At 41.1% G+C, this 18,147-nt stretch overlaps 1 protein-coding gene across 2 annotated transcripts in view; it reads right to left on the reverse strand.

Moving 5' to 3' along the window:
- The window catches only part of MSRA (methionine sulfoxide reductase A), a 281,782-nt gene that overhangs the window by 263,344 nt on the left and 291 nt on the right, over positions 1-18,147 (reverse strand). The window lies entirely within an intron of this gene.

The raw sequence follows: 18,147 nt of genomic DNA on the forward strand, positions 1-18,147 counted from the left end.
AGAGTACTGGAACAGGTTGCCCAGAGAGGTTGTGGAGCCTCCTTCTCTGGAGATATTCAAAACCCACCTGGACACGATCCTGTCTAACATGCTCTAGGTGACTCTGCTTGAGCAGGGGGATTGGACCAGATGATCTCCAGAGGTCCCTTCCAACCTCAACCGTTCTGTGATTCTGTGAAAACATACGCATTAACCCACCCAAAAGCAAGAAACAATGTATGAAGCACTAGCCCAAGTCCATCCACTGCTCAACACACTGTTTTAACCAGGAATCAAATTCACTTGCCAGCAACATCAAAAGACTCTTTTCAGAAGCAGAAATGCTTAACTTCAAAAGAAGAGAAAACAAAAAACAGATGTTCAGTTAATCCTACTGATAAGGTATAGGAGTTGTAGCTATGCTCCAGAGTGATTATAACCAAATTGTTGAACTTATGAATGGATTTAAGGAAGAAATAACAAAAAATAGGAGGCTGGTAATGTCACAAAATCTCTCAAAAGGAAAAGATCACCACTAGCTAAATTCTGAAATTAAGATCTGGAAGAAGAATCAACTGTAAACATCTCCCTGGGTCACCTTATTAATACTTCTCTTCATATAAAGACATGCTAGTACATTCTGCTTAAGAAACACCCTTCATATTTGTTTTGCTTGCTAATTTCTTTTCTTTCATTTTCTCTTTTGGGTAGTAACTTTGGGAACTGCCACTCTTCCTCTACAGTAGTTCCTTAATACTTGTATCATGAGAAGGTTCCACTGGAATTCTAAATTTCTTCTAGTATAAAAATCAAATTAACAATGATCATATAGCATTTACAATTGATTAGAGAGCAAGATCAGGAGATAATTTTAATCTCTCTAGACTTCCCTGGTTTCTAATGATTTTTTCAGTATGGAAACCATGACTTCCTCAAGTTTTAAGAGTATTAGGCTGACTGGAGTACTTTTCAGTTCCTCATGATGTAACTAACTAGCATTAAAAATGATGAGGATCCACAACTGGGGATCAACATTTAGAGTTCAGAAATGAAACTTTCTTCAGTCTTCTGTCCTCAATCCCATTTTTATCAACTTATATGAAGCTAGTTAGGAAAGATCATTTCTGAATACAGTGTAGGGTATAATCAACAGACTGATTATAATTGCTAAAAAGAAAAAAGTATGCAGATGAAACACAATTATACCTCATTTAATTGTCCTAATCGTTTAATAGCTCAATTTCCATTTTGGAGACTGCTTGGGTGATAGAGTTGGATGCATACATAAAGCCACCTAATTCTCAATTGTGAGGAAATGAACATTTTACTCATAGGTAAATATACATTTCTATGACAGTTTTTTTTTTCTTCATGATTCCACTTCAAGAGTAACCAGCAAAGAATCTAGCTTACACGGGGGCAGCCAGACAAAGGCCAGAAGGGAAATGCCACAGCACCGACCGTCTTGCCCGGCCATCTGAAACCTTGCCCTCGCAGAACTCACAGACCAAGTAAGTTTTTTTGACACTGTGAGTTGATACAGGCCAGCTAAATTAAAAACATACTATCACCTGTTCTTATGTTTATTGTCTATGTAGGATGCAATCTACCATCTAAACAAAACTCCGCCTACTTTCAAAATACGTTCTTTTGGTTTTATAACTTCCTTTCACTGTATTTTAATTGCCTGCTCATAGCTCCATAGCAGAAGATGCTACTCAAATTAAGCATTACTACTTTGAGCAGGTTAGTTTATTAAAAGGTGTTTCAGTGCAACCTCTTTAAGATGAGACTTCAGTTCTGCTCCTTGTATCACACATCAGGTCAACCTTGACAAATTCAAAAGTAGACTCATACATCCCTATTTGGGTAAGAAGGAGATTCCTTAAGGAAGGATATACGTGAAAGAAAGGAAGCAATATAAATAGCCTCCAAAGACTCTGCATCTTCCAATGTTATCTCTGGTGCACGTACTCTGCTTCTGATTATCCTAGGAGAATTCTTATTGCAGTTTGCTAAATCTTATCATAAAAGCATCTACTGATTCCAGCACATAATATTTTATCCTTTTATAAAACGTAAACACAACTCTGTGAGAAAAAGACAATGATTATAGATTTTTTTAAAAAATATTTTCCTCTGTGTTGCCTTTATTTCATAGCCAAGTACTTTCTGTATAATTGTAAAAGTTGTAATCCAATTTTCAGAACTAACTATAAGCTACATTTAAGAAGTAACAATCCAGTTCTGACTCCAATCATGGTGACTTTAGCTTGTGAAAACAGCTGACATTTAATGTGATGAAAAGGTTATGATGGACCACCTTTGGCACTTATCCTGGGAATCAAACTACAACGCCTGCCCGCAGTATCTACCAGCAGTCTTACAGGCTCTCATCTCTTTGCCTAGTGGGCAATATCACCCTCTGCAACCCAGACACTCCTGACTCTCAACAACCAGGGACAAGGAGGTCCACCACAGAGATCATCCTTACGTACATACACAATGCCATGAGACACAGTCCTTGTCCCCAAGCATCACAAAGATCAGTAGGTGAACTCAACCGTATGGAGGCTGCTTGTCTCTCTCTTGAGAGAGAGGCTCTCTCAGCCTGTTGCCACCTCCCTTTGGGCTAGTTCACACTTACTGTGGCAGTGCCCGCATTTGAGCCCCAAAATCTTCTTTGGCTCATCACCACTCTTCTAGGAGACAGTCAGTGATCCACTGGCATCTGGTATGCTAAAACACTTGCACTCCACTCACCTGGATGGCCTGACGTCTCTCAGCAATGAGTCTGAAACAATAATTAACAAACATTTCTAAGGTCTGGAGAGATACAATGCAATACACATTTGGCTGACCCTTAGCCACACAGGCATCTCCATATCAAGGCCATGTTTTCTATCTTTTTACCCAAATCATCAGGCTAAGCTGAGTGCCTTGGCATGACTCCTAGCAACACCATTTGGATGAAAGTTCTTGAGAGAAAGGAAGATGAAACAAAGTGTTCAGGAGCCTGTGAAAAATACCCAGGTCCTGGAATCAGATCTAGAAATACCAGTTCTACAGTTTACTAATTAGACTACCAGAGAGAAAGAGGGGCTGGTTCCAATTCTGTTTATAGCACACTTCCTTTGTAGAGGGGCATGCTATGCTGCTGACAGTGCTTTAATCCCATAAACTGCATATATTGGTCGAAGACCACATTCCTGAGAAGTTCTCCCATATCCTCCCTCCTGCACATTTTCATATCTGATGATCAGTGAGCAGATTTTTCCAATAAGGGCGAGGAGTTTTGGGGGGTTGGACTAGATGATCTCCAGAGGTCCCTTCCAACCTTACTGATTCTATGATTCTATCAAAGTAGTGAGAGAGATTGACTGCACTCTAACCTGGTACACTATGCTGCTAACATCCTTCTGTCCGTAATTTATCCTCTAAGAAAGCAGAGGATCAGTTACCGATCTACTGCTTTCATGAATCAATGATCTCCTGAGGTCCCTTTCGACCTAGATTATCCTATGATCCTATGCCCCAAATAAAGCAAGTACCAGCCCCTCTCTCTGCATTCTGTTTTGCTATCCAAAAGGGAGGCCAGAAGTCACAGAATCATAGAATCAGTAAGGTTGGAAGGGACCTCTGGAGATCATCTAGTCCAACCTCCCTGCTCAGCAGGGTCACCTACACCATGGTAGACACGGTTGCATCCAGGCGGGCCTTGAACAGCTCCAGACAAGGAGACTCCACAACCTCGCTGGGCAACCTGTGCCAGGGCTCTGACACTCTCACAGGGAAGAAATTCCCCCTCACGGTCAGGTGGAACTTCCTGTGCTTCAATTTCTGCCCATCGTCTCTTGTCCTGTCACACGGGGCAACTGAAAAGAGTTTGGCCCCGTCCCCTTGACACCCTCCCTTCAGGTACTTGTACACATTGATCAGATCCCCCCTCAGTCTGCTCTTCCCCAGGCTGAACAGGCCCAGCTCTCGCAGCCGTTCCTCACAGGGCAGGTGCTCCAGCCCTCGGATCATCTTTGTAGCCCTGCGCTGGACTCTTTCCAGTAGCTCCATGTCTCTCTTGGACTGGGGAGTCCAGGACTGGACACAGGACTCGAGATGAGGCCTCCCCAGGGCTGAGGAGAGGGGCAGGATCACCTCCCTCCACCTGCTGGCAACACTCTTCCCAATGCACCCCAGGAGACCATTGGCCTTGGCCACAAGGGCACGTTGCTGGCTCATGGTCAGCTTGTCATCCACCAGCACTCCCAGGTCCTTCTCTGCAGAGCTGCTCTCCAGAAGGTCGCCCCCCAGCTTGTACTGGTGCCTGGGGTTATTTCTCCCTAGGTGCAGGACTCTGCACTTGCCCTTGTTGAACCTCAGGAGGTTCCTCTCTGCCCAACTCTCCAGCCTGACCAGGTCTCTCTGAATGGCAGCACAGCCCTCAGGTGTGTCACCCACTCCTCCCAGCTTGGGATCATCAGCAAACCTGCTGAGGAGGCACTCTGTCCCCTCATCCAGGTCATTGATGAAGAAGTGGAACAGGATGGGACCTAGGACTGAGCCCTGGGGGACACCACTAGCCACAGGCCTCCAGCTAGACTCCACGCCACTGATGACGACCCTCTGAGCTCTGCCTTTCAGCCAGTTCTCAATCCACCTCACTGTCCACTCGTCTAACCCACACTTTCAGAGCTTCTCTAGGAGGATGTTATGGGAGACAGCGTCAAAAGCCTTGCTGTAGTCAAGGTATACAACATCCACTGCTCTCCCCTCCTCTACCCAGACAGTCACTCCATCATAGAAGGCTATCGGGTTGGTTAAGCAGGATCTCCCCTTGGTGAATCCATGCTGGCTACTCCTTATCACCTTCTTTTCCTCCATATGTCTGGAGATGACATCCAGAATGAGCTGTTCCATCACCTTTCCAGGGATGGAGGTGAAGTCATCCCTCTCATCCCTGATCCAGCCTGCCAGCTAATCAGTGACCGCCCTCTACTGCTGCTGCTTTGGGAGTGGACTGTGCATGGACTGAATTGGCCACAGATGTACAACTGGGTTCCAGGCAGCAACGTTCAGGCTTTGAATGTTTGATGAACCAGGAAGTGCACTTCTGAGCCCGTAAGTAGGAAAAGATAAGATGAATGGGAGATGTCAAATACAGAGCGCTCTGGAGAAAGAGAACGTTCTGTTACAACGCCCTGGGGATTATGCCTAGGAAGTTCAAGTAGACAGGCCAGTACTGTCATTAGCGAGAACCACTCTGTGCTTCCTTTCTGAGAGCAATTGTTGCAATGCTGAAACATTTCTCCTCTGCAAGGACAGCTATAGGTAGTGGGAAAGGTCCGACATTGCAGGCTGGCGATAGTCCAGGATGTAGCATGCTTTGTTGCTCCCAGCCATGCTTGCCATGCCTGACCACTTGTGCTGTCTTACAGAACGAGCATCCCTTGCATGATACTTCCACTTCTCTCACTGGGCTCCAGGAAGGGTGAAGGAGCAGGATGATCACTGAAATGACATGCAGGATTCTTCCTTGAAGCAGTGTCATTCCAGCTCTATTTTGCTGATTGCTGTTTATCAGTCAGTACCTCAGACAACAAATCTCTGACCAATGCTTGTGTCACCCAGATGGGAGCTTTCTGTCTCTCCTCACCCAAAAAAATTAGTATCCACTAGAGTTTCTCCTTCTCAGGCATTCCTGAAATTTGAGTAGCCCCTGAAACATCCTCTGTGACTCCTGGAAACTCAAATTCTGAAAAATCAAGCCCAGGCTAAAGTAAAAATACAAATGTAACTGGCAGTGGCCACCTTTCTCTATAGAAAATAAGATCTCATCTTCAAAACTATGGACCAAATAAACTCCTCACCCAAGTGGATGAAATTCCACTAAGTGCAATTTTGCATATCTGCATCAAGAAAGAGCTAGGAGCAATAAACAAGAAGCTGTAATAAACACCATAATATATTCCATGAATTTTAATCTTGTTTGAACTAAGGACTTATTTATGTATACTATTTTAATTGTACTAGGAATTTAAATGCAAGTTTGATACGTATTGTAAAAACGTGCAAATATCAAAATGAGAGCAATATACAGATGTAACCATACCACTCTAAGTCTATACGTAATAAATAAAATATACACTTCTAAGGATAAAACAATGCCTTTCACACCATAAATTACAAAGACAAACAATTCAACATTCACAAAGTATGAATAAATTTCTAATTAAATAAAACAGAAAGTTCCTGTCAAATGTACACCTTTAAATTACAATTATGTACCTTGCCTTAGCTTCAGTTTTCTGTAATTTTTATTAAACAATGTAAGTTTTTTAAACCCAAAAATTTCAAGGTTAGTGTTACTCATCAAAAAAACACAAAATGACTATGACACCTAAATTAACGACTGAAACATTCAAACAACCTTAAATCTGCTTTATAGTAAACTAATGCAAGGTCTATGCTGCGCTTACCTACTTTCAGATCAATTAAACCACGAGGCTTTTTAATACTGCACTTCCTTCATCATATTGCAAAGTTAGAATAAGGTTCTGACAATACGTTTTACGTATTGTTACAGTCAGATATGCAAACAACTTAACTCACATTTAGCATAACTTTGGAAATTCTTTTATTATTGTAAATGTTGTATATGAACATTAATGAGGAAAACCAAAGAAAAGAAAGGAATGAAATTATAACTCTGTGAGCTGGCATTTAATGAGAAGAATAAAAGAAAAAAAAAAAGACAGCTTTGATTCAGAGCAACCGGGTTAACTCCTTGGGCAAACAGACATTTTCGAGACTTTACATTGAATATGAACTACAGGTCTGGTCATTAAATAACATTCTCTGAATAAACTCAGTTGTGCTGTTCTGGGAATAACCAGAGAAGAGAAAAATAATTCACACAAACAAAATTCTCAGTATATTGGCTACCTCAATGGTAACTGCACTCTTTTACCCTGGAGTAAACATAACTTAGCTTACCTTTCAATGAAACCCAGATAAGTTATTCTGCATTTACTGCACAACAAAGCACCCACAAAGGCAGTTACCTGGAGTAGTTATAAGGCTATAAATCCACATCCAGCTTGCACCAAGCTAACTTGTTCACGTAACCATAATGTAAATCACAACTGTGTCAGTCTCCATCCCAGTTACCTTTTGCTTTAAGAAAACCATATACAGCACAGATTAACCATGTTGAAGTGTGATTAGGAAGTATTTTTGAAAAGTGACCTATTTTTTGAGAAGAGCTTAAAGTAGTTTGGCTCACTAACAGAACACAGGATGAGGACTATGACCGCTGTCTCTCTCTCCTCTCATCAAGGAAATAATAGAAAACAGAGAAGTGCCAAATGACAATGTAGGCACAACAAACACAGAGATAAAAAGAGCAATAATTAATAGGATGAAAATTAAAAGAACATTTTAAATAGTCGAATTGGTTAATTTCTGGAAAATCCTTTCAAGTGGAACACAGCGATGGAAACATCAACTATTTACCCAGCAGCGAACAGCTACGTAATTCAAATAAATACAAGCCAATGGGCCCATGAAAGATTCTGCACTACTGGGCTGCGTGAGACAGCAAAGGCAAGATTCATGTCCTCCCCCTTTAGCTGGCTGTAACACACATGCCAACATCTGCGATAGTCACCCTTGCAGCCGCTGGAAGAAAGAGGCATATTTTGCGAACTACTCACGGGGACTGTTTACGTGTCTTTTGACATTCATTATAAGATGAATCAAACACACAAGTGTCTGTTTCCCCTACGTAATAAGCAAGTATTTCAGTAGGTGGTATAAATACTGTCTTTGCTCTATCAGTTCAACAGTATGTGTACGCACACACGCACGCACACACACGCAGAGCACACCAGAGCCGATGATCCAGACGGCCCCTTCCAGTCCGATACCCCACCAGCTCCGTATCTGCTGCAACGCAAAGCTAAAACGCTTTTCCCCCGTGCCCTCCTATCGCACGTGGAAAGAGAAGCCGCAACGGGCAGCCTAATCCCAGGCTTCCAGCTGTGATACGCATTAATTACACAGGACTCATAGAGGCACCTGTGCTATCCAGTGCACAGTCTGATTTGTTACAGCTTATTTTAGCAACGCCTACTTGCATTTCAATAGTTGTAACAGTCCATCATATATATAAAAGCAACTTCATCTTTTTTATATTATGCTAGCTTTGTGCTGTTGTGACTACAGTGAAATCAGTCAACTATCAGATTGAAAAAGAAGAAAGTCAGGTCAACTGAGTTACATAGACTCAACTGAAGATACAAATGGCTCCATGGATCTTCAGCAGCTAAGCATGAAGGTTTCAGACTACAGCATGCAGACCAAGCGAAGAAAATAAGACGTTTCTCTCAATCTTATTTTCTGCGTTGAAATCACAAAACCACCTAAATGTCAGGTCAATCTCATCCATGCTAAAATTCCACTAAAGATAAAATGGAAAAAAATTATTAGCAAAGGGAGTCAAATGTACATCCGACTTCATATGTATCCAAGACAAAATAATACAAAATATTCTGTAGTGAAAAAATAACCCATGCAAGTGTAAGTCTTGTGTTTAATTGTCATAACTGACAGGTGTATTTAAGAATGCAAATTTGGGGTATTTACATGTTACATCCCTTTTCAAAACCACAGTAATGAGAAGCTATTGAATATTATGCACCATGCTACTACCTTTTACCAGAAATAATTATCCTCTTTTATTACACAATTTAGAATAATTCCTCAGAGCAGCATCTACACGTAATCCTCTGAATAAAGAACCTTTGAATTCATTTTTAATTTCAGAGAGTGAAATTACGGTATCAGTAATAGGAGTCTCCTTCAAGCCTCATTTGCATTCAAGAGGCTGCCAGTTGGGTAAAGTTTCTACTCACTTAAGTAATTCTGTTTCCCAGCAACCTGCGTTCTGTTGCCAGGGAGAAACCCCGTGGAGAGCTTCCTCCGTTATCAGGCCCGCCGCAGTCCTGAGGGGTATAGCTTTGTGCAACGTTGCTTCATGCCAGTGCACACATCTGACTGTGAGAAGCATGCTAAGTAGTCCATAAGGAACTCCAGGGACTCAAACAAGAGATTTTCTCTTTTTTTCTTTTTTTTTCCCCCCCTCTTGGAGAGGGCTTACTGATGAATGACGTAGCCCTTTCTATTAAAACGCACGTAGAGGTGATAAGGAAGTGCAGGTTTTTCATCGGTGCGACGTTGCCCTGGGAGCAGCATTTGACAGCTGGATATGCAGTTCTGTAAACATATTTCCTGTACGCTTTTAATGTATCGTGCACGGTGTGCGCACGCTAACTTTCGTTTTGTTTTCTAGCTGCCAAGAGCAAAGAGCATGTAGGAACAACAGCAAAACCTTTCAGATTGAATTAACCTTTGCTTCTCCTTGCAACACTTTCCAAAACACAAATGTATGCCTGGATAAAAGTAATTCTTGTTTTTTTCAATAACAGTAGAACATTTATAGTTATATATTTGGCTTGAAAAACGAGCTGTTTAATGTTTAGATACAAATACCAGGGAAACTGAAAAAGGGCAAACAAAAATGAGAAAGAAAAATCCGTGGCATGTTAACTTCTTACAGGCACTATCTTCTGGTAAATTCATAGCACATCTACCTGTAAAGATAGTGTAACCACAGATTTCAGAAGTTGCTTTTCAAATAATAAGTAATTACTGGGAATGAGGTACTTTAGCAAAGAAATGTACTCTACTTTATATTCTTTCCGATTTGAATCTCAGCATACCCTGTGAAACTGAAACGAAATTTAGTGATTTATGGAAATTGATGGCTTGAGTGAATTTGATGCAAAGATTGTTTCTTAGAATGAAGACCGAAGTAATTAACTCCTCTGAATTAGAAAGGTAAACTGAAATTTAGGAAATGCAATACCACATATGATGTTGTTACTCAGCATGCTCCTAAGCTGTACTCCTAGGGAAGTCATGTCTTGTATTTTTTAACATATACTCCACAGAATCTTTGGTAAAAATGGGTAATTAGAGAGTTCTTTACTTAAAACACTGTATCAAGAAACCAAAGGCATGGAAAACTTAAATTAATCTTTCTAAACTTTAAGAGAATCCATATAACAAGACGTTTGTGCACTCCATTTGAAGCATAATCTCACTCTAGAACTGTATTTTGGATACGATACAGTGACATTATATTGGTGTCTGTTTACAATTTTTATATTTGCCTGTGATTAGCAGAATTTTTTAATCATTAAGGGAAAAAATCAACTGTTTTGCGTTTTATTGCTCTTATCTTGCTGAACTCTGTTCTGAAAACTGTTAAGCCTATGTTTTACTCAGCAGTTCTATTACAAAGTCTTCTGTCTTACACAGTTTCATGAATTATCAGAACATCACTATAAATCTGTTTAAAACTTCTCAAGCTAACACTGAATATATGTTTAGGCCTGAATAAGCATAAAGGACTAGATCTTCTCCCTAGCACTAGACACTATGAACAGGCCATAAAAACTGCCTCTTTGGCCATCAACTAGAGATTTCTACAATACACAATTCACAAATAATAACAGATCAGACTATCCCATTCAGTAGTTCTCTGTGTTGCCTTTTTCCCTTGGTAGGGAAATAGTAATGATTTAAGAAAAAGATTGTCAATCACAACTCAGTGAGATCCAGTAATGTTGGCCGGTTTAATGGCCCCTATACCATTACAAGTCAGTATAATTTAAATTTTAATGACACAGGTTAACTAACTTGTCTTTTTTCTAAGATGAACCAAGCAGAATTCAGACGTCCTATTCCAGAATGCCAACTTCTCCATCAAACTGGCAAACTTTGGCATCCTGCCAGGCTTCCTCATTTGAAGTCAGATTTTCTGAATTTTTACTTGCAAGGTTTTTTAAAGCCTGCTGTATCTTGTGTTCTTATCCTATGCTCTAATGATACCTAGCCCTGCAAAATGCAAAGGATTTCTATCATGTGAATTCCAAAAATGCACAGTTTGTAAAAATTAGTATCGACCTAAACTATACTTTCATGTAAAGTTCTCAAATTCTTCTTCTAGAAAATCACTTGATGATTCAATGTCCAAGCCCACAGGGATTAAATTCCAGTGGGATATCTTTGTACAAGGCCACGAACATGCATAAGAAAAGCTACGTGCTTTAGCCCTGGCAGCTCTTCCATGTGGACCTGGCAGCATGTACAGTCCAGCCAGCCAGCTCCTCCAAGGCAAAAGGAACAGAGTCAGCTAAAGCATCCTTGCCAAAGCCTGCTAGTCTGACTGCTATGATTTCTGTTCATTGTTTTAAGGATGGTAAAAAAGATTAGCATCAAAAGAAATTCTGCTAAAACAAACAGGTATGGAAGTAAAACAAGCCCCATAATAATTTCGAGTTAGTTGTTTTCCTGAATGTTAATTTATTTTCATTGTGTTCAGAAACTATATGGCTTCAAAAGGTCTCCAACTATATGCAACATTAAAAATCAACTAAACAAGAGAAAAGTGAGTTTTCTAAGGGGACGTATCATTCCTAACATCTAACATACAACAAGAAGGGGACAGAATAGGAAGAGCAAAGTAGTCCCCATAAAATATTTGCCTATGCTCTGCATAATTTAACAAAAAGAAGTGAATTTCCCTGAAGGAAGAGCAAGTGATCTCTGTTGTGTAGCTTCTGTATGTCTTCCAAGAACTTCAGGAAAACACGAAGTGTTTACAGAGGTTGATCTAATACATGTTATTTGGATTCAACCTATCTCGACTGCAAATACATGGAACATTAGCTGCCTCCCTCAATGAGTGCCCAGTCTCTTCATTCCTCTTCTCAGGATGGGTATGCAATAGCTGTGATGTCCACTAGTGCACTCATCATGAAGTGAGGCAGCTGGCTGAGGCAGCTGCTCAGCCTGGGGCAACATGAAACATTTTTAAATTATGTTTGAATCACCTGGACTTGGAGTATCCTGTGAGACTGACAGCATGACCTACTTGGTCAGACAGTTCTACATCCAAAAATACAAGAATCCAGTGGCCAAAAAGAGAACGAAGAGGGTCTGGATCCAGCCTCAAGGAAAGGAGACGCAGTTGGGAGTGCTGCAGTCATCTGGACGTGCTGTCATCCAGGGTACACTTTCGCCATGTATTCTGAAGCATCTGCTTGACATGTCATTTCAGTCTCCCCACAGAAGAGGATCACGAAGAACTCAGATCTCCCAGTTCCTGAGGGAGTACCATAACCACTGGAGGATCCTGGAAAAGATGGACACTGCTGCTACCTCCACCACTATGGGTAGGTGGATTTACAGAATCACCGAATCGTTGATGATGGAAGGAACCTCCAGAGATCATCTAGTCCAACCTGCCAGCTAAAAGCACAGTCAGCTAGAACAGGTAGCTCAGGACATTGTCCAGTCGGGTTTTGCATACCTCCAAGGAAGGAGACTTCACAACTTCTCTGGGCAACCTATTCCAGGGTTCAACGATCCTCACAGAATTTCATATATTTAGTCTAGACCCATTGCCTCTTGTCCATTCACTGGGCACCACTGAGAAGAGTCTGGATCCGCCTATTTCAGTCCCTCTCATCAGATATTTTCACACACTGGTTAGGTTCCCCACCCCCTGAGCACCACATCCCAATTTAGGTAGAGCTGATCCCATCCTTTTACTCAAAGATCACATATCTCTATTAACAGTATCAATGCAACTAAAGCTGAATTACTCCTGCTAGGTTTGAATTCAAAACTAACATAAAACAATGAGGGACAGCCTACAACCCTATCCAAACCTCAATTTCCTATGGTTGCTAAGCACATTCTTCTTTAGTGCTAATGTCTGAGCAAAATCATTTAATACAACTTTTTCTGGAGTTCAGTAAGCTAACTTGAAATCCTAGTTCTGCATATAAATGAAATTCACTATTGTATGAATTTATTGTGAAATATACTGAATATATCTCGGAATTAAATGGAATAGTCAAATCAAACGCAGATCAATTAATCAAGTTAAAATATAATAAGATATGATACCAATGATTTAGAAACCCTTTTAGGTTTACAGTCAACAACCAGTTAAACACTTTGGTCTAAAAGGTTAAAGTTATCCTTTGATATACGAAGAGGAAAACACTGATTAGAAAGGCTGCAGCTGATCATGAGGCTATCACTAGACTCATAGAATCAGTAAGGTTGGAAGGGACCTCTGGAGATCATCTAGTCCAACCTCCCTGCTCAGCAGGGTCACCTACACCATGGTAGACACGGTTGCATCCAGGCGGGCCTTGAACAGCTCCAGACAAGGAGACTCCACAACCTCGCTGGGCAACCTGTGCCAGGGCTCCTTCACTCTCACAGGGAAGAAATTCCCCCTCATACTCAGGCATAACTTCCTGTGCTTCAATTTCTGCCCATCGCCTCTTGTCCTGTCACACGGGGCAACTGAAAAGAGTTTGGCCCCGTCCCCTTGACACCCTCCCTTCAGGTACTTGTACACATTGACCAGATCCCCCCTCAGTCTGCTCTTCCCCAGGCTGAAGAGGCCCAGCTCTCGCAGCCGTTCCTCACAGGGCAGGTGCTCCAGCCCTCGGATCATCTTTGTAGCCCTACACTGGACTCTCTCCAGTAGCTCCATGTCTCTCTTGTCCTGGGGAGCCCAGGACTGGACACAGGACTCGAGATGAGGCCTCCCCAGGGCTGAGGAGAGGGGCAGGATCACCTCCCTCCACCTGCTGGCAACACTCTTCCCAATGCACCCTAGGAGACCATTGGCCTTCTTGGCCACAAGGGCACGTTGCTGGCTCATGGTCAGCTTGTCATCCACCAGCACTCCCAGGTCTTTCTCTGCAGAGCTGCTCTCCAGCAGGTCTGCCCCCAGCTTGTACTGGTGCCTATGGTTATTTTTCCCTAAAAAAAAAATCTAGTAAAAAAATAGTAAAATCCTGTGTCTACTTCTGACAGCAGTATTTCAAGGCAGAAGTTAACTAATTGGTAACAGTTTAGGGAAAAGATACAAGAATGGTAACAGACTGTAAAACATGTCTTCTGCTAGCAGAGTAAGAAACTTCACTTTTAGTTTCTGTAATATTAAACCAGCAAATTAATTATGATCTGAAGTACCTCATGTAAACCAGAAAATATACTACTGAGTTTTTCAGCCTCACAAAGAGAACTGTAACAAGTTTCAATAATTTGACGTTCAAACACAAAAATCTGATTCAAAATATGCACTTTTTAAAGGAGAGAGTTATGAAATATTGGAACAATTTATAAAATTTTGCAGTGGATTCTCGATCAGAGGACATTTTTAATAAAAGATTTCTTTAAAAAGAAAAAATTCTTACTTGCTCTGATGCAAGTAAGAATTCACGGAAATGTGCTCTTTTTTACACAGAAGGTCAGATTAAAGTTCACAATGACCTCCCCCACATTTATAATTATTACTCAATCTGTAAATAAAAAGCCAAGAGGCTTAATAAATTTAAACAACTGTAACACTGTCTACCAATGAGGTGCACCTTGACTGCCTCAAAAAATTCATTAATGCGCTAAAGATATATATGCTGCTGCATATCCATATACACTGTATCTAGCATAATATACATATTTGTACATATACAGCATATATATAGACACACATATATCTAAAATATATATATGATATTATATAAAATCTTGCACAGGAGGGTCCATCCACATTGTTAGGATCCATGACTAGTGCCCCTACCACAATCATAAAATAAAACAGTCAAAGTTTTAACAGTCTAAATAACACATACTCATCTGTTCATAAAAACATAGCAATGTTTCAGCAGTTTAGTAACTAAAATTAATTCTGAAAACTACAGTTCTACTAGACCAGCATTAGCAATAAATAATATGTATTTTTTCTACACATCTTGACATTATGTTGCACCATTATATAAAAATCAGATGAAACAAAACTTTCAGAAATGAATGCAGGAGCTCTACTGCAAGGAAAGAAAACTGTAAAACATACTCAAATTCTTAGATTAAGACATTTTTTGAAGATCTGACAAGTCCAGCTAGATCACAAAGAGTATGTGAAACTTCTATTGTTTTTATTGTTTTCAATTCACAGTATGGTATTTATTCAGTTTCATTGCCCTCTGCAAACCAAGCTCTCTATATATCACAACCCAACTACTTCCAGTCATTTCACAGAAATCGGTATAATATACTAGGCTCTACTGTTTGCTGAGACTCAAACTCTAAATCAGTAACAACCTTAAGATAAAACCAAAAAAATGAAGTCACAAACTAGGTGAAATCTCACATAATCCTCTGGTCACCAAATTAAAACAGAAAAGAAATGGTATTTAACTTTTTACATGACTCTAAAGCTTGTCAGTTGGTCGTCTTTTTCCCTCTTTCGGACTGCAGCAGAGGAGGAAGTAATCTGAGGCGGTCTCTGCATTCATGCAGTTTGTGGACAGCAATCAGGAACTCTCAGCATGAGAAGTTCCCTGCCCAACAAGAGATCTCACGAAGAGGCAGAGAACATTCATGTACAGCTTCTTATTTATCTGACACCTAAAAAGTGGCAGTGACTAGAAGCACTGGGACCCAAATGTGTGAAGAGGAGCAATGCAATTATCACAAAGTGCAGGAGGTGCAAAGAGAGCCCACAGGTGCCATTCACAGAAGAAGACAACTATCAGCTGGTGAAAACACATCCCAGGACAATCCCCTAACCCGGCTGGCAGACCCACCTCCAGTTTAGGCATTTATCTACAAAAATGATAGTAATAAAAGAAAGCGGTAGTAGTAAAAGAAAGCTGAGAGAAAAATTAGGTGCATCGATGAATGAGCAGGACAACCTAGTAATAGATAGTACAGAAAGACTGAAACACTCAACAACTTTTTCTGCCTAAGTCTTCAGAAGACAGCTCCAAGACCTCTGCACGCACCAGCACAGCCAGGAAGCAGAGTGACAGCAAAAAAATGTGGGGAGAAATAGGCTCCGACTACTTAAAGAAGCTGGATGCATTTAAATCCATGGGGCCGCATAGGATTTTTCCAAGGCTGCTAAGCAACCAGGCTGATGTGATTGTACAACACTCTGATGTATCCAGATGATCATCTAGATAATCATGATGATTGTGAGAGGCTAGAAAAGGACTACCACAAGACCCATTTTTAAGAAAGGCAAAAAGAGCATTAAAGAACTATGTCTGGAACTGGTCAGCCCCCATACAACCCCAGGAAAAAATCACGTGTGTGTCTTCTTGTAATACATTTCCAGACACACAAGAAGGTAATCAGGAATAGTCAACACAGATTTACCAAAGGCAAATCATGCTTGACTAGCCAAGCTGCCTCCTGCAATGAAATTATTGGCTATGTGGATGAGGACAAAGAGGTGGATGTAATTTAATGCATATTGATTTTAGTAGGGCATTTGACACAATTTTGTAGTTTTTTGCGTTTGTAAGCTGAGAAGTTATGAGGTGGAAGAACAGCCTGTTAAGCAGGACCACCCAACTCAAAAGGCAATGATCAGTATTTTGATGTCTCTTGTGTAGCAGGTTACCCCACAGGTGATGCTGGGGCCAATATCATTCAATATCTTGAACAATAACATGAATGCTGTTCAGCATCAGCAGATTTGATGATGACACTGAATTGGGGGTGAAAGGGACACACCAAACAGCAGAGCTTCATTCTGTAGAATCTTAAAACATTTCAGGAATATGCCAGCAAAAACCTCACAAAGCTCAACAAGGAGAAGTACGATTTCTGCACCAGTGCAGAATAATCTCAGCCCTGCTGAGAAGGACTTGAATTGTGGTAGATGCCAGGTTGAGTATGAACTACCAATGCGCTCTCACTGCAAGTAACTACTGGACTGCATTACAAGGAGTGTAGACAACAAAGTAACAAAATAGACTCTTCTCTACCCACATTTTTTATACAACAACACAAAATTATTCTACCTATGGGGCTATAATTTGTGCCCAGTGTATCTTCTGTCCAGACTTTTAGCAACAAGCGGTTTGAACATGACAATCTGATCTATCCAATATGCCACTGTTGGTATCATCTCTAAAGTCTGTCGGCTTCATCACATCAATGCCATGTCTGCGTTCCTAGACTCCATCTTTTCCACATCAGACACAATCTTCTTCTTGCTACCTTTAATTTCAGCACCACCTTCTTGCTACCTTCAACATTTTACCTAATATCTATGCAATCTAAGGTTTTTCTATGCTCTCATCCACTTCTTTCATTTGACTTATGCCACCAGTCATTAACTATTCTCCCACCAGCACTTATGTACCTTATGTGTTTAAAAGAAATTTTTTAAGGTTCATAGATTTTGTTTGAGAGCTTAGAGGCCTGGAGCAAATAAATATAAATAAATGCCTTGTAAAACAAGAAAAATGATCGTGCATATGAGAGCATCCAGGCATGATTATAATGCCTATGTAACAGTGACGATAGTAACTTTGCAATGTTTTCAGGGCCTAGGAAGACTGACAGAAGGCAAAACCAGTTAATTCAAGGTTGCTATTTTGTTTACGTAACAGTACAGAGTTACCCGAAACGGAAGGAAGAATGCTGAAACACTGTTCTAAATGTTATCAAAATTTAAGATTTTTAAAACCATGACTGTTAAAGCACTCAAATCATGCTTTGGTATTATTCATTTCTTTTTCACAGGAAAATTAAGGCCCAGGAAAATGTTTTAAAACCTATAGATCATTGTGGACCTCAGTGAAAAAACAGACAGAAAGGTTATATAGAGCCAAAAGCAAGGACTTTTTTCCTGATTTTTCATCAGAATGGCCAAAGGAGCAACTGGAATAGGCTTGTTGGTAGGTCCAGTAACCAGTCAACTGTTATTACAGGAGTGCATAGGAAATGGCACTGCGCAGGTTACTGAGGGAATAAGCGTGCTCCTAAGGCATCCTACAGGATGCAAAAACGAATTTAAGGTGGAGACAAAACAGTAAGCGCGGAACAGGCCGACGAGGCAGCATCCTAGCTCCGATCCGCCATTACGTCCCCCGCGCCGCCGCTCCCCACCCGACAGGCACGGGACGCCGTCGCGCATGCGCCCTGCGCGCCGCCGCAGCGGAGGCGGCGAGACACCGCCCTCAGCGGAGGGCGGGTCGCGCGCAGGCGCGGAGGGCGCTGCGCCTG

This window comes from Rhea pennata, chromosome 3, assembly GCF_028389875.1.
Source record: "Rhea pennata isolate bPtePen1 chromosome 3, bPtePen1.pri, whole genome shotgun sequence".
Taxonomy (NCBI): domain Eukaryota; kingdom Metazoa; phylum Chordata; class Aves; order Rheiformes; family Rheidae; genus Rhea; species Rhea pennata.